Raw genomic sequence first — 22,527 nt, forward strand, 5'->3', positions numbered from 1 at the left:
CAACCACCAAAGACCTACGGCGTTACTTTGTTTTCCAAATAACGACGAGCTGCTTCCTGCATTGGCCGGGAATCGGACCCGGGTCTCTCGCGTGAAAGGCGAGAATTGGACCACTGAATGCTCACATGATGCCCCAAATTACGGCGCTACAGTTAGGTCAAAATTTCAGCCAACAAAGAGGGTTTTTCAAGCCTCTATGCTTTTATATGTCATTATATTCTGTAGTTTCTGAAATAAGGGATACATTCCAGTGGTCCATGCTTACAAGGATTGATGACTAATATCTAAGCACAGTTTTCCAATCACAAGAAGTGGGAACTTGCAACAGCCCACCACACCTATTCACCATTAAACTCTAGAGCCACAGGGTTACCTCATGAATGTACTTTTTCTAAAGTGCGCACTCCAAAGAGTTTCTGAATTTGAATGTAATTGTTGGATAGAAGGACATTGCGCAACTGGTAATGTGTCAAAGTCATTATCATACTTCTTCTTCTGGTCCTTTTAAGGTTTCATCGCACCTAGCTTGTTAATGTGTTCAAATTAGAAAGCTAATTGAAGCACAAAACGTCCCTGGGTGGACTTGAACCAACATCCTGTCTGTTAACAGCCGAACACGCTGACCGATTGCGCCACAGAGACACATGTCACATTGAATTGAGGGTGTTTGGCCTCAATATTCAAGGCCCACACACTCACGTTTGCTATTCACTCCTCAATGCTGTAGGGGTCAATAGTGTGGGGCCAAACCTAGAGTTTTTTCAAATCATACATGATCTAGAAGAAGAGCCGACTCTGTTTTTCTGTGCTCCCTGATGTAACAGCAACCATCTCTTTTGGGCTACCAAACCCTCTTGGGCCGGCAAAATTCTTTTTAGGCTTGAAGTCCCTTCCTTTAGATTTGAGTGCACATGCGTCCCACGGGTCCCAAAGCCCGTCAAGTCAAGGGTTGGGTAACTGTACTGTTGCCGTGGGGGTCGAATCACGGCCTTCAATTATGAACTGACGCGCTGCCTACTGCGCTAACGAGGCACAAAACTTTCCCAACCTTAAACCCTGGGAAAAATAAATGTTGTTTTATTTCAATCAACAGAAATTTCTGGTTGACCATGATGAAAACCCTGCATTGTACGCTACGAAATATGCAATATAGATTGCGGATTCCTGCCAATGTCCACCATTGAAGCTCCAGTCCAAGTCCATGTATGTGAAGGATTTAAAACAGCCAGTTGAGACAGTTTTGTATTCCGACTGTACAAATATCCAGGCAAAGACTATGCAGGCATTACAACTAAAGCCAAACAACAAAAGGGTCCCATGCTGCATTGGCCGGGAATCGGACCCGGGTCTCTCGCGTGGCAGGCAGAATTCGACCCACTGAACCACCAATGCTCACATGATTTGCCACACTACCACTCTGTGGGGGTCAGCATTTCAGCCAACAAACAGGGGTTTTCAAGCCTCTATGGGTTTTATACCAGTATTTCATTATATGCTTTAGTTCCTGAAAGAAGGGCTGCATTCCAGTGGTCCATGCTTACATGGAAAGTTTGAATTCAAAGAGGATCTGAATTTGAATGTAATTGTTTGATAGAGGACATTGCACAATGGTAATGTTTCACAATCATGATCATACTTTTCACTCTGGTTCCCTGAACGTTTCATGGCAACTAGCATGTTAATGTATGCAAATAAGTATGCTAGTTGAAGCAGAAAAGTCCCTGGGTGGGCTTGAACCACCATCCTTTCAGTTAACAGCCGAACGCGCTGACCAATTGCGCCACAGAGACACATGCTCCATCGACTTGAGGGTGTTTGGCTCAATATTCAAGGCCCACCCACTCACATTTAGCTATTCAATCCTCCACGCCCGATGTCTAGAAATCTACTAGAGTTTTCAAAAACTCACCGAGTCCCGCCGTATAACATCCCACAAAAAATCTTTGCTGGTACGCTCCAAAACTAAAGAGTAATATTTCTCCTTTAGCTGATCCTGGGAAGCTAACATCTGTTTGTGGACCAAAGCTGAGTGTGTGTTTGGGCCCCCAGGTTGAAACAGCCTTTCACCACAGTTTGCCTTTTTAACCACACAAAGCCACAGGCTTATACTTGTTCCAAATAACGACGACGTTCCTGCTTGGCCGGAACGGACGGGTCTCTCGCTTTTAAAAGGGGAGAATTGGGCATGAAAAGCCCCATGAGGGGCCCCAAAAATTTCGGCGCTCCGGGTTTGGTCAAAAATTTTAGCCAACAAAGGGGTTTTTCAAAGCCTCTAGCTTTTTTATGTCATTATATTCTGTATTTTTCTGAAAAAAGGGATAATTCCATTGGTCCATGCTTACAGGGATTTGATACAAATACCCAAGCACAGTTTTCCAATACAAGAAGTGGGAATTTGAACAGCCCCCACCCCTATTCCCCTTTAAACTCTAGACCACGGGTTTTGTTGTAAACTTAATAGTTAATTTTAGGATTGGTGATTTTTTTTTCTTTTTTGGTTTGAGATGTGTTTTCTGTTTTTTTCCCTAAAAGGGTTAAAAAAATCCCAGAAGCTTAGCGGCTAAAAAAAAGGGTTCGCGGTTTTTCCTTATTAAATAAATGGTGCCGCATATACGGAAAACTACTAGCATACGGGAGGTTATGATAGTTTTGTAAAGTTTGGGGAAGTGTAAGGTCGCTACTGATTTCCCTAAATAAAGACCTTTTTTTTCATATCCACGCCCCTGTGCTTTTTGGGGAGGTTTTTAATTACATTTTTTTTTGCCGAAACCCGGATAAATGACCAGGAACTAAAATCGGGGATGCACCGGGGGCTGCGGGAATGACGGAACGAACGTCGGACAGAAGGGGAAAGAATGAGACGAAAGGGTTACAATCAATGCCATAAAGACTTATTAATCAATTGACTCGAAATGGCCAACCGACCCAGTACGATCACTTGAACTTTATTGGAAATCTGTGGTAAGGAGGACAGTCGTCTAAACTGGGACCACGGAATAGAACGGTAACTGCGTTGGAATTGGAACGGGACGAAGCCCCCGAGGGAATAAAAAAAGGAACTGTCATCATTCCAGGACCCCTTGCGAAGCGCCCACGATAAAGAAAATGGAGGGGGGGTAAAACCAAAGCGCAGAAAACCCAAGAGTGATGACGCTTCATGAATCATCCAAGAGACAATCAGTAAAGCTACCAAGGTTATTATTGACAAAAAATGGAGATGTCATGGGGCAAGGGGGTTTTTGGAGCCTATAGACTGTATACACGAAAATGATGCATGTGCAGAGAGGAAATTTCCCTATCTAAAAACCCCTACTCATGGTGCAGCTGCAAAGGCAGTGCGGACTGGTTTTAAAACAGATGAAAATTTATGACAGCGAAATCCTTTCTGAAAGGTTTGGAAGGAAAGACTGGGGATCAGTGCCACATGAAAAGCTACAAAATCTAAACCTGTAAAGAAATCATTGTGTGAATCATTAAGGCGGTTATATGATTATGGGGAAATTCAGTTAGGAGCTTGGGTCAGGGGTAGTTAAAAATCTAGGGAAACCCTACAAACCCCCCAATTTACTGCAGATGTTCCAGTGACATAGCTCTTGAAATAGTCGCAGGGGGAGTGGTGATAAAGGGAAAGGGTTGCTGAAATAGTCCTTCCACAGAAGGGGTTCAGAGAGGGAAAGAGCACTGCAAATGACAAATTCATATAAACAGAAAAAAAAGAGAAAACAAGCCGGGAAGCGTCCGTTCATTCAATGAAGTAAAAATGAAAGGCCCAGCATAAAAATCTGCTGCCAACGACACGCCCCCAGAAGCATACAATGTTTTTTTCGGACAGTGAGAACATAATTGAACATTCCCCAGATCACAACTTCCTGAACGAAAAGACAAACTCAAGAAAATGGGAAGATGTTTGTGTGTTTAGGAGGAAACACATTGAAAGATTCGAAAGTTGAAGGATGTGTCTGTAAAAAAAGGGAAGAAGACATCACATTGTGTGGCCCCGGTGAGAGAAATGAGGTCACCCCCAAAATGTTACTGAAGTGCGTTGTTTCCTCAGTCATTCCTCATTAAATGGGGATGAAAAAGTGGACAGAATACTTGTCTCCAAACTGCAAAGGCTGGGTCAAGTCCTAGCAAAAAAATAGCTCGTGTTTTCGGATGGGGGCATCAGAAAAGCTTTCCTGAAAACCTAGTAAAGGGGCCTGAAGTTACCAGTATCAACAAGAGACACTCACTCTTACCGTTTGGTCCTCTGCCCCCACAAGGTCACAAGCAACACATTAAGGTAATCATGGAAATGTTTGGGAAAACAGCGAAAATTGAAATAAAGTTTTAAAAACCCCACAGGTGTGTAGCGTTGAAGGTTCCGGGTGCCAGATTCAACATGAGTTAAAAAAAAGGGGATGAACTAGCAGATTCCCCGGCGTGCGGTGACCTGAGCTCTCCATCCTGATAGGAGCGCTCTAGGGAAATAGTTTTCAGGAAAGAGGGGAGAGATCACGGGAAAATTTGGTTGCATTGGAGAGCACCTTTGGGGGGTCTGGCAGGGCCCAGTGCCCATGTCAAGTGTCACAGAGGTCCCCTGCTGTTATCCCACTTGATGAAGACAAAATGTCCCCAAGAAACCCTGAAGCTTCGGGAAAATTTGCGTCTCTGGGTTAAAAGTGAAAAAAACCCAGAACCAGCAAAAGAAGGGGCCCTTGAGAGTTCGAAAGAACGACAACCTTAAAAAAAATGGAGAACCAGTGGAGTTCCCAGGGAAACCAGAAAGAGCAAAAACTCCAAGACAACTACAAGTTCCCAAAAAAAAGAGGTTTGAAGGTCTGAAGAGAAGACAAAAGAAAGATGTTCATTGTACGCAATACAATAAAGTAGTGGAGGACTACTTACAACAGAACATTGCAGGGATGTGAAAGGGGAAAATGAAAATGCAGACAATGGAAATACTACTTCCCCACCAGGTACCCAAAGGGATAAGGTCCCCACAAAATGGGTGGTATTTGATGTGTCGCCCCATGAAGATGGCAAATCCATCCTAAATGATTTTACTCACAGGACAAACCCAAAACCCGGATATTCTCGCACTGATTAGGTTCAGAAACATGAATCGCCTTCAGGGAGAAAAAAAAAAAGGGCTTTTCTGCAGATACCCCTCCCCGAAAAAGACAGAAGAGTGAGGTTCCTGGGGCTTCGGGCCCCCCAAAGGGAGAACAGGATGAAGGTGGGGGTCTGAGGAGAAAAGAGTGGTGGGGGGGCCCCCCCCAAGCCCCTTCTTACTCGCCGCTACAATCAAAAGCATCTGCAAAATATGAAACCGAACAGCCAAAAGTTGAGAGACAAAAAAGGGGTCCCTCTTGTTATGCTTTATTGCAAGCTACGCCTGGGAAGAGGTTTACTATGTAATAACCACCGCAAAGAAAATGTGTAAAACCGCGGCTGGCCCCTGAAAGTGGATGACCAACTCCCCTGAGCTAAAAGAGGAAAGGAGGAGAGCACAAAAACCCACACACTGGCGCCAGGACACCCGGAGCAGTGTGAAGGGTTAGGTAGTGGGAGACCAGAGCCATACTTCCCCTTTGCCCTCAGCCCTGTAAGCTTCTAAAGCAAAAGAAGAACACAAGAGGAGGTTTCCAGTCCCCCCCGCAGATCTATGACCCCGTTGGGTTCCTGACTCCCTTCACCATCGAATCAAGTGCATGTTTCAAGAAATGTGGGAGAGGATTTCCCTGGGATAGGGCTACCACCCGTCTGACTCGGAAGGCAACAGTGGTGTTTAAACTGCCCCAGCTACACCAACTCGCCATCCCAAGGTGGTACCGAACAACCGAGTAGGAACAACATCCCCTGAAACAACATGTGTTCGTGCCCATGAAAGAGTTACAGTGCTTTTCCTCCTGAAAGGGTGAAATCAAGACGGAAAACCCTACAAAGCCAGTCCGTCCAAACCAGGGTGGCCCCTTCAAGAAAAGCCCTGCCACGCCAAAAGGCTCATGGGAGCTGTGTCGGAGCGAGACTAGCAAACAACTTGATGATTACTCTGAAAAGGGAACCCAAATTCAGATAAAAAAGTGGACGTTTAAAGGTTACGCTGCATTGGATCTGCAGCTTGCTCAGAAGGGGGAAACAGTTCGTCGCAAATAAGTGACGAATCCACACGACCAACCCCAGAGTCAGGGTCCACTCGCAGAAAGATAAACCCAGTGACCCCCCCACCAGAGGAAAAAACTTTTGGGAAAACTTAAAATCCCTTTGGGAATTTTCCCCACCTTTTGACTCACCCGACATCAGAGGAACTGTGATGATTATTTTCCCAGAAAGGGCGAAAACAAAAACTCAAGTGAGTCACCAAGTCATGTACAGCTTGCTGCAAATACGCAACCTCCCTAAACCCAGTGGGGAGTAGCCAGAAACAGCAAACTAAAAAAGAGTTTCGGTGACAGCCTGGAAAAGAGATTCTAGAAAATGCTAAAACAAAACCAAAGACAAGGGGAAAAACGATGCTGCGAGCCTTCGAGGCCAAAAGGTCTGGTCAAGTAACACAACAAAATTTTTTCAGTAAGAGATAAACAACTAAGACGGAAAGGGCCTCAGTACTGAAAGATTAAAAAAACTCAACCCATTCCTGGATAAACATGAATGCTCAGGTGGGGGGAAGGCTGCAGCAGTCGATTTTCACATTAAGAGAGCAGCACCCCAGGATCCTCCCAGAAGCAAAAATTTCAGGAAATGCTATACAGTACTGTCATGAAAAGGGAGCATTCGGAGTGAGAGACCCCCTCGTAAAATTAGGGGAGATTGGATCATGGCGCAAGGAGTGGTCAAGAGTTTTGTGGCAGATGCAAAACTGCAAAAGATTCAAGCAAAGGCTGGAAGGCAATCACTCACCTTTACCAAAGGACGAATAACTGAACCCCCACCTTTCGAAGTCCACGGGTGGGATTTTGAGGGCCTTTATGTGAAAGCGGAGGATTCGTAAAAAAGCAAAACATCCGCTTTTCCCTGTGGGGTAACCAGACCCGTAACTTGGAGAATCCAGATCAGTCAACGAGACATTCCTGTTAGCGTTGAAAAGTTTCATTGCTAGAGGGATTATGCAAGGAAAATTTACTCAACAACGCAAGAACATTCAAGAGAGCTGATCGATTTTAAAGAGCTGGGGAAAAGCCATCAAAGACCCTGAACTTGCAGTTCTTCTCAGAAAGGGGAACATTTGGAATTCACGCTGAGGAGCAGTGGTGGGGGGGTTTCTGGGGGGCTGCCGATCAGAAAAAAACCCTGAAGAAATTCTTGGAAGAGCTTCATCAACTTCGAAAAATGTGCACACCCTGACAGAGGTTAGGTAAACTAAACTCTGGGCCCTCTGCCCTTTGTGCATAATAAAAGGGAAGAGCCCAGCCACTGACTCCAGTCATTCCTGGTGGGTAAACGAAGACCTCTTACCACCCAAGCCTTCCCAGCTGAAACACACCCCCAACGCTAGGCAGAGTCACACAAGAGGGAAGTACAGGCAGGGCTCACAACCCCGCTTCTGGAATGCCTGGCGCCGGTTTTACCTAAGATTGAAGTCCACACCGCGTGACACCCGACACCCACCCACTAAAGGGGGGGTGACGTCGTATCATTGGAGAAGATCACACACCCAACAAACTTGGAAACGGGGAAGAATCAAAGAACGTTTCCGGGCCGAGGGGTATTGTTGGGTCGTGCTCAGTTCCACTCATCAGGGACTTTTTTGAGGAGACCTATTCAGTTACTGTATTTTTGGAGATTTAAATGACAAGGTAGTTCATGGGGGGGAAAAATGTTGTAACTTAATAGCTTACATTTTTAGGATTGGGATTTGATCTGTTTTTTGGGTTTTGGATGTGTTTTCTGTTTTATTGCCAAAAAAAGGGTTTTTTTTTTTTTTTTTTAAAAAACTAAAATGTTAGGGGTTTTTTAAAAAAAAAACAAGAGTTCGCCACATTTTTCCTTAGTTAATAGAAGTGCCGCGTATACGGAAAACTACTAGATACAGGGAGCTGTTGTGATATGTTTTGTGAAGTTTCGGAAGGTTAATGGCGTACTGTTTTCCCCCTAAATAAAAAAGCCTTTGTTTCATATCCGACGTCCTGCTGTTATTTTGGAGGTATTTAATCTACGGGTTACCTATGAATTACTTTTTCTAAAGTGCGCCCCCAAAAAGGTTTCTAAATTAAAGTAATTTTTGGATAAAAAGGACATTACGAACGGTAATGTGTCAAAGTCTTATCATACTTCTTCTTCGGGGCCCTTTTAAGGTTTCATCGCACCTAGTTTTTTAATGTGTTAAAATTGAAGCTAATTGAGCAAAAAACTCCTAGGGGGATTGAACCAACATCCTGTCTGTTAAACACCCGAACACGGACTTGCCCACGAGACACAGTCCATTGAATTGGGGTGTTTGGCCTCAATATTCAAGGCCCACACACTCACGTTTGCTTTTTCCTCCCAATGCTGTAGGGGTAAATAGTGGGGCCCAAACCCTAGAAGTTTTTTTCAAATAACATGTATCAAAAAGAAACCCGACTCTTTTTTTGTGCCCCCTGATTGAAACGAGAAACCTCTCAATTGGGGATCCAACCCTATTGGGTCCGGGAAATTTTTATAGGTTAAAGTCCCTTCCTTTAGATTAGAGTGCGACATGCTGCCCACAAAAAGGCTCCAAAAGCCCGTAAAGAAAGGGGTTGGAAACTGTACTGTTCCCCCGTGTGGGTTCGAACTCAGGGCCTTCAGTTATGAGATGACGCGCTGCCTACTGCGTTAACGGGGCACAAAATTACCCAACCAAAACCCTAAAATTTAAAATGTTTTTTATTTCAATCAACAAAAATTTAAGGGTTTGACCTGTGAAAAATGCATTGTACGCCTACAAAATATGAACTATAGACTTGCGGATTCCTGCCAATGTCCCCCATGAAGTCCGTCCAATACATGATGTGAAGGATAAAAACGCCATTTGAGACAGTTTTTATTCACTGTACAAAAATCCAGCAAAGACTATGAGGCTTACACACTGATGCCCCAAAAAACAAGGGTCCCATGCGCATTGCCGGGGAATGGGCCGGGTCCTTTCCCGTGGGAGGAGGAATTCGAACCCCAACCCAATGCCCCATGATTTTTCCACATTTCCACTCTGTGGTGAGGGCACATTTAGCCAACAAACAGGGGGTTTCAAGCCCCATGCTTTTAACGTATTTTTATTTTTGTTTTTCCTGAAAGAAAGGGTGCATTCCAGTCCATGCTTTCATGAAAGTTTAATTTCCAAAAAGGACGAATTTGAAAATAAGTTTGATGAAGGACATTTCAAACTGGTAATGTTTCACAATCTATCATTTCTTTTTCCCCTTTCCCGAAAGTTTCATGGCAACTATTTGTTAAGTATGCAAATAAAATGCTAGTTGAAGCAGAAAAACCCCGGGTGGGCTTGAACCACCCCTCCTTTTTAGTTAACCCCGAAGCGGGGCCCCAATTGCGCCACAGAGAACATGCTCCTGATTGAGGGTTTTTTGGGCCCCAAATTTTTAAGGCCCCCCCCCTCACATTTGCTATTTAAACCTCCCGCCCATGTTAGAAACTATCTGAGTTTTCAAAATCTCACAGACAGCACGTTTTTAAAATCCCACAAAACATTTTGTGGTACGCCCAAAGAGCTAAAAAGTAAAAATTTTTCGCTTTAGCTGTTCCGGGGAAGTATACATCGTCTTGTAGACAAAGCGGTTCTGTGTCTATGGGCCCTAGGATGGAAACAGCCCTTTTACCACGTTTTCTTTTAAATCCACCAAAGACCATACAAACGTTTAAATTGATTCCCAAAAAACGACGGCTGCTTCCTGCATTGGGGCCGGAACGGGCCCGGTCTCTGCGTGAAAGGCGAAAAAAAAGGGGCCATGAAGCTCAATGATGCCCCAAATTACGGCCTACATTGGGGCAAAATTTCAGCCAAAAAAGAGGGTTTTTTTTAAGCCTCTAGCTTTTATATGTCATTAATTCTGTATTTCTGAAATAAGGGATACATTCAGTGGTCATTGCTTCATGGATTTGATGATAATATCCAACACAGTTTTCCAATAAAGAAGTGGGAAATTGCAACAGCCACCCCACCCATTTACCATTAAACTCTCACTGTAAAAAAAAAAAAACTTGAATTGTTGATTCAAGAGTTTTTAAATTATCTGATCAGAAAAAAAGGGTTTTCCATAGTAACAACAAAAAATGCGGTCCGCAAACTTCTCTCAAGTTTTCCCTAACAAATATTTAAAAACAGTATAACAAGGATTTTTGAGTACAGCATATTTTCCCCGACGGAAACCCCTGAAAACGCCTGCGCATTGCTGTCTTCTCGGGGGGTTTCCTCATCCAGCCCTCAATTGAGCGGCGTGAGGAATTTGTCGGACATTTTGGGGCAGAAACATCGACTGTGGCCAATTTGGATGCAAATTTGGGGGTTCTTGGGGTAATTGTTACCGTGTTTGCCTAAACAGGTAAATGTGTTTTTACTTTAAAAAGGGAATTTTCAGTAAATGCCCCGTACTATTTTTTTAACCAAATTAGATTCAATGATTCAACTAACCACCACAGTTAGCTTTTTAGTTTAAAAAAATGTCGTTTCTACTACAACGTTAGGCTGACTGTTACCCCCCAAAATAATTTTTCCACAAACATGCAATTTTGTTCAAAAACCCGAAGGGGTTTAAATGCATTTTTATGGTGAGGTTGACAGGGGGTTATACAGTAACCAGCCAGAATTAACATTACACACAGATTGGGGTTGGGGTTGCCAACGTTGGCTGTGTTGGAACTTCCTTGACTTGTATTTTTTCAGCCCGTTTGTTGGTGTTGTGAATATGTTTCCCCTCGAAAAATGGCGGCGACCTTGACTACAACGCATTGGGCCCTGTTTTACAGTGTTAGGGGATATGTAGTAGTAGGTGTAGCTCTTATAAGACGTACGAACAAAGGAAGGGGGGGGGGGGGAAAATGTTCCCCCTTTTGCGGGGGAGGGGAAGATGAATTGGGGCCGGCCGGGTTTTTACAGCCGTTGGGTTAAGGGTTTTTAAAACCGCCGCTTTAAATCTTTTAAGCAAAGCAGTATCTCTAAAAGGGTTGTGCTGTGAGGCTACGCAATGAGCTGACGTCATGCTCGGCGGGCTTTTTTTTTTAACTTTATTGATAACTCAAATTTCCAAAAGCAAAAAACAAATAAGTGAATAACAAAAAATAGGAAAAAAAGTGCCGGGGGAAATTGTTCTGAATTAAAAAATTTAATTTTACAAAAACATTGGGAAAAAGGGGTTGTGCAAGAACTTTTTTCATTCAAAAAAAAACAAAAAAATACTAGGAAAGTAAAACAAAGTACATTTAGGGGATGACAATAATTTGGTAACATAATCGATCATTTTTTTGTTTCAAATATTGTTGAGTCTTTTGCGCTCAACTTGACTAAGTATTGTAATAAGGTTAATATCGATTAGAAAAAAAGGTAAAGTTTCATTTTTTGGAATTTTCAAAAAGATAAAAAGTTTGGGGTTAAAAAGCAAAAGTACTGGTTTCTATTTTTTTTTTATAATATTAAAAAAAGACAAATTTTTTAATTATGTTTGCATTTATGTTACTTGTCATATGTAATTATGCATTAGAATTTAAGAAAAACCTTTTTAGAATTTTACCAATTAGGGCCCGATATGGGGGTGTTAAAAAAATGTACTATAAAAGATTTCCAAATACTTTTTTATCTTGTTTTGTGTTTTTTATTTTTCAGCTCCCCTATTTATTGATTCCTTTTATTGTTTTTTTTTAGGGTTATACCCCATTGGGGCTGTTAGAATTAGTTTTAGGCAGATGCAAAAATACTTAAAAAATAAGTAGAAAGACTGTGCTGTGCAGTGGCCTCCCCGAATTCCATACCATTGTGAATTCTTGTCAATCAGAGGAAGTGACATTTATTTGTAAAAGACTCTCTTCCTGGACATTGAAATTTCAGGGCTATGAGTTGTTGAAGGAATGTGCAGAAATTGTCGTCCTGGATCCGAGTGCTGACGGATTACCCCCCACAGAAAGCAACTCAGTTGGTGGAAAGGGGATGGTGACCGCAAAACATTCATTCTCCCTTAAAAAAAACACAAAAAGGTAGTTTCTTTGGGGAAATTGAAAGATTTAAATTTTAGTGGGCTGAAACAATTTAAAGGATTTTTTGATTGAGAAAAATTTATTCTTATTTGTCATTGATTTTATTTTTTGATTATCAAATGAAAATCCCCTGCAGCCCTAGTTAAGGTGTCAAATGTTTCTAACCCGGTTTAACTATTTTCCCCCTCTTTTTTCTCCTCTTTTCAGACTTTTTTACTTAGGGTAGTTTTCTCCCCAAACATGCCCGGCGAATCAGCTTCCCCGAAGTACCAGGCGGGCCAACGATGATGAAATTAAAGAAAACTTCAACTGAAGGGGATTTTTTTCACTAATTTGAGGATCCAGAGTTTGGAGATGCACATGAAATTGCAGCAATGTCTGAATTCCCCGCTGAACGTGCAGCCTGCATTTATGTGGGACTTTTTTCTCCCACTTAACCAAAAACCGTGGGGCCCTTCAATTGGTTCTCTCCTCTTGGATACAGCCGTGTTAACTCTGAAGATTTTAGGTCTAGCAACCGTTCTATCCCGAGCAAATTTAAGGCATGTTGCAGATGGCCCTCTCCTTCTCTATCCCAAGTTCTCATATGATGTTGAACGAAATTGCTAAGGGAATGGCCCCAAAAGAAAAACAAAGAAAACCTTGACGTGAAAGAGCATTAAAATGGAAATTTTTGGGCAAACTTGCTATGTATCCCGTGAAAGAGCCAGGGCATCCAGGATACGATGGATGGAAAAAAAGTATTAAAAACAAGCTTGGAAACTAAGGCAAAGCTTCGTCAGGGGGGCGCAAAGAGGTAGATTAACAAGAAAAAAAAGGGGGGAATGAAGATGACAGTCCGTTTTACCCCGAAAAACCCAAACGTGGAGAGGCAATCATTCCGGTTCCCAAACACCATTTGTTCTATCGTTGGGGTTAGTTGGTGGAATTTGTACTTTAAAAAATATTGTTAATTTTTAAAAATAAAAAAAAGTAAAAAGCTGAAGTTTTTAGCTTTTTTTTTGTTTTTAGCTTTTTACTGAAACATGTTACGGGGGCGACCGTGCTTTCCTCCCATTAAACAAAAAGCAGATTTTGTATAAAATTTCCTACGGCAAAACAAATTGATATGTTTGTTGTTTTTCACTGGTACTCCTTAGACATCGGGCATTTGTTACCCAAAGACAGCAGCAGGAAAGGGCCGCCCCTTTTTGTCCGGGAAGACCCCAACCAATTTCTTCGGAGTGTTGGTAAGTAAACAATTGGAAATAAAAATTTAAAAGTACAATCAATTTTGCTTAATGTAGCTTAAACATTTTAGTTTCATAACTGTGCTAAACATTTTTTTTCATAATACACTTTAGGAAGATTTTAATTTTGAGCCCAAGATGTTTTCCCCCAGAACCCCAAATGGGGTGATTTTACCCCAAAAAAAAAAATAAAAATGCCCCCTGAAGGGCAAAAGCCCAACCCATCAGTGGCCCTTGTTGGGGGTGTTCTTTGGCAGAAAAAAACTCTTTAGAACTTGGCCCAAAAAAAGGTTGGTGGGTGATGGCCGCCGTGCAGTTGAGTTGCAATTTAATTCCACAACTGAAGGTAAGAACAGTGATGGTACTAAAGCTAATTTTGAATCGTAGAATGTATTTTTTCTTTTTTTTCCATAGCACTATCCTGCATAATTTACTTTTCTAGGACACTGACCCGGGAAAAAAGAGGGTCAGAGGGGTGTTTGTGGGCATCCTCCCGTCATTGAAGAATAAAGCCGCCATATACCCAAAGTCGAGACGTGCTGTTTGTTGAAGGAACCCTCAACCACCAGAAACTCCCCCTTCTTTCCTTTGCATACTTTTGGCTTACTGTATGCCTGAAAATTGATTTCCAAAAAGGGGATAGGTTTTATTTTAAGCAATTCAAATATCTTTTACGAGCTTGGCTCTCGATCTCGCGCCATAAAGGGCTCTGAAAAAAAAGTTTTGCTGTGAATTAATGGGAACCAGACATGACTTTAACCCTTTTTTGCCTGTTCCCGTGCATTGTGGGTTGTCTCATGTAAAAAATTCACAAATCATTTATTTTAAATATAAGTACCTTCTGTTTTGAATTTGAGAAAACAGAATTTGTGGAGTGGAATTGCCCTCCCAAAAGGGGGATATCCAGTGTTTTTAATGTTCAAGTTTTATTCTTGATCAGGTAAAACTTAATGTTTCAGTTTGACATGCAGTCATTTTAAAACATGCAAGCCCCCTTTGCCATTTGCAAATTTTGAATTGTGAGTTGCAGTTGACAGAGGGGACGGATTTTAATTTTTGTTTTTTTTTTTTCTTTAAAAAAAAATACATTTCCAGTTCAAGGCCATTTTAAAAAAAATTTTTTTAGAACTGTTCAGAACCTATGTTTACAAGAAGAATAAAAACATTTCAGCTAACTTTCAGCTTGGTGCCCCTTTTTTTTTATTCATTTTTTATTGACCCTTTTTAAATACAATTACGCAAAATACATTTTCCTTGATTTGAAAGGCAAAGTTATATTAAAAGATTCAAAATTAATGTTTTTTTCAACAAGAAAATCTGTGTTTGTTGAAAGAGAAAAACCTGGGATTGAAACAAGAATTTCATTGTTAGCCCCACAAAAAATATCTTTTAGGTGAACAAGAAGGGCCCCAAGTTGGGAGAACCCAAATACAATTACACAAAACTTTTCCTGATTTTGAAAGGCAAAATTTATCCCTGAATCAATAATTATAGTTTATTCAAAAAGAATATCTGTGTTTTTTGAAGGGATAATACCTGGATTGAAACAAGAATTTTATTTTTAGGGGAACAAGAAATCTAAGTTGGAGAATTTTTATAAAATTAAAAACCTTGAAAGTCAACAACATAGTCAAAATTTTGAGAAAACTTAAAAAATTTTTTGCATCATGTTGCCTTTAAAATTTGGTTTTCTCAAATTCTTTTTTTTTAAAAGTGTAGGACAGGGTTACCTCAGAATGTACTTTTTTAAAATGCGCACTCCAAAGAGTTTTTGAATTTGAAGTAATTGTTGGATGAAAGGGCATGCGCAATGGAAAAGGTCAAAGATTATCTACTTCTTCTTCTGGCCTTTTTAAGGGTTTCATGCACATTGTTTAAAGTGTTCAAATTAGAAAGCTAAATTTATGCCAAAAAATTCCCTGGGGGGGGTTAAACCAACATCCTGTCGGGTTAACACCGAACACGTGAAGATTGCGCCACAGAGCACATGTCACTTTGGAATTGGGGTGTTTGGCCTCAATATTCAAGGCCCACACATCACATTGCTATTCACCCCTAAATTTGCTGTGGGGGTTTCAATAGTGGGGCCCAAACCAAAAGGGTTTTTTAAAATTTCTTTCCTTTATCAAAGAAGTTTAGGCCGACTCGGGGGTTTCCTGTGCTCCCATGATTGTAGGGAGCAACCTTCTAAATTTTGGCTATCCAACCCCCTTGGGTCCAGGCAAATTTTTTATGGGTTTTTAAAGGGGCCCTTCCTTTTAGATTATAAAGTGCGACTGCTGTCCAACAGGCCCCCAAAAAGCCCTTTAAAGTCAAGGGGGTTGGGTTAACAAAAATTTTTTGCCTTGTGAGGGTCAAAACTCAGGGCCCTTAAGATTTGTGACGGGAAGCGCTGCCTACTCCCGCTAACGGGAAAAAATGAAACCCCAAACCAAAACCCGGGTGAAAATGTAAAGGGTTGTTTTATTTCAATCAACAGAAAAATTATTTTTTAAACCATGTTTAAAAAACATGCATTTTTTCGCCTACAAAATTATGAAAACTTTTGACTTCCCGGTTTTTCCTCCCAATGCCCCCCTTTGGGAAGCTTTTGCCCAGTCCTTGTATGTAAAAGGAGGGAAAAAAAGCCAGTTGAGAAGTTTTGTTTTCCCGACTTTTCAAATATAAAGGAAAAGGGTTATGCGGCATTACCACTGATCCCAAACCCAAAAAAAGGGCCCCAAGGCTCCCATTGGGGGGAATCAGCCCCGGGTCTCTCGATGGCGGGCGGGGTTGGGGACCACTGAAACCCACAATCCCCACATGTTTTGCCCCCACTACCCCCTTGTGGTGAGGTCGGCTTTTTCAGCCAAAAAAACGGGGGTTTTTCAAGCCTCTATTTTTTTTCGGATTTAAAATTTTAAAGGGCTTTAGTTCCGGGAAAAAAGGGCGGCATTCCAGGGGGTCCATGCTTCCCAGGGAAAAAGTTTTTTTTTCCCAAAAAGAGGGCTAAAATTTAAATTGAAATTTGTTTGATAGAAGGACATTGCAAAATGGAAATTGTTTCAAAATTCATGTTTCTACTTTTCACTCGGGTTCCTTAAAACGTTTCATGGCAACTTCTTTTTAAATTTTTATGTTTAAAAAGTATGCTGGGTTTAAAGCGAAAACGCCCGGGTGGGTTTGGAACCCCCACCTTTCGGGTTAAACACAAAACCCCGTTTGAAAATTGGCCCCCACAGAAAACCCCCTTGCCCCCTTCGTTTTGAGGGTTTTTGGGCCCTAATATTCAAGGCCACCCCTCAATTTGCTTTTTCCCCAACCTTCACCCCGAGGTTGAATCAAATTTAGAGTTTTCAAAATCACCCCGGGAGTCGGGCACGTTTAAACCCCAACAAAAAATTTTTTGTTTGGTTTCCCCCAAAGGGTTTAAAGGTAAAATTTCTCTTTTTTATGTTTTCCGGGGGGAAGCTACACATCTGCCCGGGTAGACAAAGCTGAGTTGTGTCTAGGGGCCCCTGGGATGGAAAAAGCCTTTAAACCACATTTTTGCATTCTGAACCCACCAAAGACCATACGGCGTTTTTTTTGTTTTTAAAAATTTAAAGACGGGGTTTTTTTCCTGCATTGGCGGGAATCGGACCGGGGGTTCTGGGGGAAAGGCGAGAATTGGCCCAAACCTGAAGGGCCCCACATGATCCCCCCAAATTACGGCGTCCCCAAGTTAGGTAAAAATTTTTCAGAAAAAAGGGGTTTTTCAACCCTTTTGCTTTTATTTTAATTTTTTCTTTTGTTTCTAAAATTAAGGGATAAAATTTCCGTTGGTCCTTCTTAAAAGGGATTTGTTGACTAATATCCAAGCACTTTTTTCCCAATTCACGGGAATTTGGGGAAACTTGCAACAGCCCACCACCCCTTTATTCCCCTTTAAAAAACCTAGGGGAAAAAGGGTTTCCCTCATGAAAGTACTTTTTTTCTAAAGGGGCACTCCAAAGAGTTTTTTTTTTTTTGGGAAATGAAAATTGTTGGTTTGGGCCTTGCGAAAACTGGTAAGGGTTTTCAAAGTCTTTAATCTTTACTTCTTCTTTGGCCCTTTTTAAAGGGTTTTTCATGGGACCAAAGTTTTTAAAAGGGGTTTTTTTAAAATTTAGACAGCAAAAATTGTTGCACAAAAACGTCCCGGGGGTGGACTTGAACCAACATCCGGCTGTTAACAGCCAAAACCCTGCCCCGTTTTTGCCCCCAACAGAGACAATGTCACATTAAATTGGGGTTTTTGGGCCCTCAATTTCCCAAGGCCCACACACTAACTTTTGCATTCACCCCCCATGTGTAGGGGCTTTTGGGGGGAAAAACCCTAAAAGGTTTTTTAAAATCAAATGTATTAGAAGTTAAAACCCGGACTCTGGGGCCCTGTGCTCCCTTTTTTTGGTAAAGGAAAACCTTCAATTTGGCACCCCAACCCCTACTTGGGCCCAGGAAAAACTTTTATGGGCCTTGAAGTGCCTTCCTTTGATTTGAGTGGGGAATGCTGTAAAAACAGGCTCCCAAAAGTTTAAAATTTTTAAAAGTTTCAAGGCTTTATTTGTCTTATGAAAGCAGATACAGGTATATTTTGGAAATTGAAAAAATCTTAGTGCGTGTTTTCCTTCCAACAACTCAAAATAAAACATGGTGAAAATAACTTTAAAAAAATAGTGAAAAAAAAGGAAGTTTTTTACAGTAACATTAATTTTAAAGATTTGAGGAATGTGAAATTTACTTATGTGGAAATACTTTTGAAAGTTTTTAAAACCCTTTACACTGTTGAATGAGGGGTTTTGGGGGAAAAGATGCATATATTATGTTTTAACGGGATGTATATGGCAAAATTATGTACAATATATAGATATTTTGTACTTTTAAAAAGATTTGTATGGCAGGGGTGTATTTTTTTAAAAATATTAGGGATGTTTGTTTTGTACTTAAACAGTTGGTGAAGTAATTCACACAGCTCAGGATTTCGTAGTTTTTTCCCCTGTGGTAAAAAAACTGTCTCGGGGTTGGGGGTTTTTGGTCCGGATGCTGGGGGGGTTCCCGGCCCGGCCAGGGGGCAGCAGACAGAACAGATTTTTTGTGGGGGTGATGGGGGCCCTTTTAAAATACCCTTCCGGCCCCCCTTTAAAACCGCTGGGGGTGGGGTTTCCTCCATGGATGGCAGCTTTTCCTGGTGTTTGTGCTGGGGAAAGTTTTCACCCCCCTCGGGAGAGTTTTACGGTTGGGGCCCGGGGGAAACCTGCCATCCAGGCGGGGGATCCCAGCCAGTAAAGGTTACTCTCGATGGGGCACCTGTAGAAGTTGCAATTTATCCTGGGGAATGTTGAACTTCCGGGCCCTGCGGAGGAAGAAAAAGGCCGCTGTCGGGTTTTGGTTATGCCCCTGGTGTGTGTGTAAATTTTAGGCCCTCACTGATGTTTCCCCGAGGAACTAAAAGGGGTTTTGACTCCCCAACGGGGTTTTCCCGCGATGGTGTTGGGTGTGTGTGCCTCTCTCCCCTTTTTCCTGTAGTCCACAATCAGCCCCCTTTTTTTTTTGCGGCTTTTGGATGGAGGTTGTTGTCCTGGCCCCAAAGATGTGGGGTCTGCCCTCCTTCTGTAGGGCCGTCTCTTTCCCCCGTCTGTGATCGGGCCCGATGCGGTCGTGCCGTCAGAAAAATTGTGATGGTTTTTGGAAGCTGTGTGGGGCCCCACGCGTCGTGCTTTTGAACAGGGATTTTTGAGGGGGAGGGCTGAGCACAAAAACCTGGGGGGGCCCCGGTTTTGGGGGTCAAGGGGGAGGGGTGATTTTTCCCCAAACCCGCCCTCCCGGGGATCTGCCTTTTGGAAGTCATGTTTCAGTCCAGGGGGCCTGTTGACCCCAAGGTCCCTGAGTTAAATTGATGGGGCTTGGAGGGCCCCAATGGTGTTGAATGCTAAAACTGTATTTCAATAAAACACCCATTCTCACATAAGTTTTCCCTCGGGGCCCAGGTGGGGAGGGCGGTGTGGGGGTGGGGAAAGATGGAAATCATCCGTGGCCTGTTTGCTCTGTGGGAAAACTGCAGGGGGCCCGGGGAGTCAGGGAGGGGGAGGTGATAAAAGTTTTGACAAAAGCAAAAAAGCCTTGTTGATGGAGGTGAGTGAAAGGGGGCGGTAGTCATTGAGGCAGATGGGTTTTGCCCTTTTTGGGGCTGGGAAAATGGGGGGGGACTTTTTAAAAGCTTGGGGGGACTAAAAGAATGGGGCGGGGACCTATTGAAAATGTCGTGAACAAATTTTGCCAGTGAACTGCAAAAAACCCCTTGAGAGCCCGGCCAGGGATGCCATCGGGTTTCCCGGGCCCTTGGTGCGTTGACCCTTGGGGAAGTTTTTACCCCACATCGCAGGGTTTAAAAACCCGGGTGGGCAGGGACCCGGGGCCCTTTTGTGCCCCACCCCGGGGGCTTCTAAAAAGCGTGTTTTAAAATGTGTTCAGTTCATCTGGGAAAAGATGCAACACTTCCTCGCAAAACCGTTGTCCTTTTTTTTGTCTTTTATTTTTTTTAGTCCAGCCCAATTTAGTTTGGGGGTTTGGAGCCCTTGTAGTTCGACTCCCCTTGCCCCTGTATTGTTTTTCGCATGCAAATTTGCTCTCCGGGGGCATACCGGGAAATTCCCTGTACTCCCAAATAAACCCGCCGCTGGTGCGGGCCGGGGCCCCGTGTTTTAAATTTTTTTTAGTGGGCCTCGCCGTTTTCCGGGCTTCTCTTTTGGGGAAATGTCCGTACAGTTAACCGCGGCACGCGTCATCGTTTGCATTTGCCGATGTCCCAAATTTGGGCCGCGTAAAGTTTTGTGTGTTTATATCGTCCCCCTTTCAAACACACACCACCCCGTTTCCCCAAAGCCAGTGGCGGAGAGCAGAGTCGGGATGCTCGGACCAACCCTGCCTGCCCTTGTCACGGGGTCGGCCCCCTCTTAGTCTCGGATGGAAAACGGGGAGGGGGGAAGAATAGATAGGGGGGTTCTAAACTTCCCGAAGGGGGGGGGGGGGGGGCTTTATACTTTGCGGAAAGGAGTGTAAAAAAGGTCAGGTTTTTTCCCCCGGCGTGGGGCAGCGGGAGGTGATAGTATTTCGGCGGGGCTTTTCTTCATGTTGGCTTGTTTAAATCCCGGCAAAATTTAAAAGGGGGCCCTCGGGCCGAAAAGTTTTCTGCCCCTGTCGTTAAACCCCATACAGCTCCTCCAGCCCCTGTGTTTTTGTCGCATGCGGCGGAAAAACGGGGTTTGAACAACAATGTGAACCCCCTCGGAGTTTAAAAGGGGGCCCCGGCACCCCGATCTTAAATTGTGCTCTAGGTTGGGGAAAAACAGTCCAAAAGAAATGATTCCAATTGAGCCCCAGTTGTTTTTAAATTCATAAAGCAGACACCCCCCCCTTGCTTTCCCCTGACTTTTTTTGGCCCGGTTTCATGGCGATAAATGGAGAAACCGTGTGGAAAAATGGCGGCGCCCGGTTTTAGTGGGGCGAACCCAAATTTCTCCGTTAAAACCAAAATTTACAGGTTTAAATTGTCCTTTTAAAAATGCCCCCCGGTAGGGGAGTTCGTTCCACCTTATTATCCGGGGGAAGGGACATTTGCCAAAAAGTAAAAATCGGTAGAGGGGGGCCTGTTTTCCTTTTCCCTCACCCTCTGACCAGGCCCCCGGCCCCCGGGAACCTCGGGGGCTCTTCCCCCTGGCCCCACAGGTAGGCCCAGGGTAAACACGGGGACTCTCCTTTTTTGCAGGTCGTCGGGATTTTTTGCTGTCCCAGCGTTTTTGATTTTGAAAAATTTTGGTTCTCTACAAAATTGGATGATAGGGTCGCTTGGGGGGTTTTTTGAATGTTGCAAAAAAAATTTTTAAAACCCAAACCAAAAGAAAAAAACAATAAAAACACTAAATGGGGGTTTTGGTTGGGGGGCTCGGGGGACCGGAACCCCATCCCCGGCCCCCATCTTGTAAGTCAAGGGGGGGGTTTGGTAACTAAAATGTTCCCCGTGTGGGGGTTCAAATCACGGTTTTAGATTTTGGACTGACCCCGTGCCTACTGCGAAAACCCGAGGCAAAAAAATGACCCCAACCCAAAACCGGGAAAGAAATGTTGTTTTTTCCCAATCAACAAAAAAATTAGGGTTTTTGCCCCTTGTGAAAACATGCCATTGTACGCCTACGAAATATGCAACTATTAGACTTGCGGATTCCTGCCAATGTCCACCATTGAAGCTCCAGTCCAAGTCCATGTATGTGAAGGATGAAAACAGCCAGATGAGACAGTTTTGTATTCCGACTGTACAAATATCCAGGCAAAGACTATGCAGGCATTACACACTGATGCCAAACAACAAAGGGTCCCATGCTGCATTGGCCGGGAATCGGACCCGGGTCTCTCGCGTGGCAGGCGAGAATTCGACCACTGAACCACCAATGCTCACATGATTTGCCACACTACCACTCTGCTGGTGAGGTCAGCATTTCAGCCAACAAACAGGGGTTTTCAAGCCTCTATGCTTTTATACAGTATTTCATTATATGCTTTAGTTCCTGAAAGAAGGGCTGCATTCCAGTGGTCCATGCTTACATGGAAAGTTTGAATTCCAAAGAGGATCTGAATTTGAATGTAATTGTTTGATAGAAGGACATTGCACAACTGGTAATGTTTCACAATCATGATCATACTTTTCACTCTGGTTCCCTGAACGTTTCATGGCAACTAGCTTGTTAATGTATGCAAATAAGTATGCTAGTTGAAGCAGAAAACGTCCCTGGGTGGGCTTGAACCACCATCCTTTCAGTTAACAGCCGAACGCGCTGACCAATTGCGCCACAGAGACACATGCTCCATCGACTTGAGGGTGTTTGGCCTCAATATTCAAGGCCCACCCACTCACATTTGCTATTCAATCCTCACCACCCGATGTCTAGAATCTAACTAGAGTTTTCAAAATCACACCGAGTCAGCACGTATAACATCCCACAAAACATCTTTGCTGGTACGCTCCAAAGAGCTAAAGAGTAATATTTCTCACTTTAGCTGATTCCTGGGGAAGCTACACATCTGTCTTGTAGACAAAGCTGAGTCGTGTGTCTATGGGCCCCTAGGATGGAAACAGCCTTTCACCACAGTTTTGCATTCT

At 43.1% G+C, this 22,527-nt stretch overlaps 3 non-coding genes across 3 annotated transcripts; all 3 read right to left on the reverse strand.

Moving 5' to 3' along the window:
• Nucleotides 1–1,716: 1,716 nt before the first annotated feature.
• On the reverse strand, nt 1,717–1,790 carry trnan-guu (transfer RNA asparagine (anticodon GUU)). Its single transcript has one exon. It is a non-coding gene; the product is annotated as a tRNA-Asn (tRNA).
• Nucleotides 1,791–21,750: 19,960 nt separating this feature from the next.
• On the reverse strand, nt 21,751–21,821 carry trnag-gcc (transfer RNA glycine (anticodon GCC)). The gene has a single exon. It is a non-coding gene; the product is annotated as a tRNA-Gly (tRNA).
• Nucleotides 21,822–22,150: 329 nt separating this feature from the next.
• trnan-guu (transfer RNA asparagine (anticodon GUU)) lies at nt 22,151–22,224 on the reverse strand. Its single transcript has one exon. It is a non-coding gene; the product is annotated as a tRNA-Asn (tRNA).
• Nucleotides 22,225–22,527: the final 303 nt, after the last annotated feature.

The sequence above is a fragment of the Eleginops maclovinus genome, chromosome 23, assembly GCF_036324505.1.
Source record: "Eleginops maclovinus isolate JMC-PN-2008 ecotype Puerto Natales chromosome 23, JC_Emac_rtc_rv5, whole genome shotgun sequence".
Taxonomy (NCBI): Eukaryota; Metazoa; Chordata; class Actinopteri; order Perciformes; family Eleginopidae; genus Eleginops; species Eleginops maclovinus.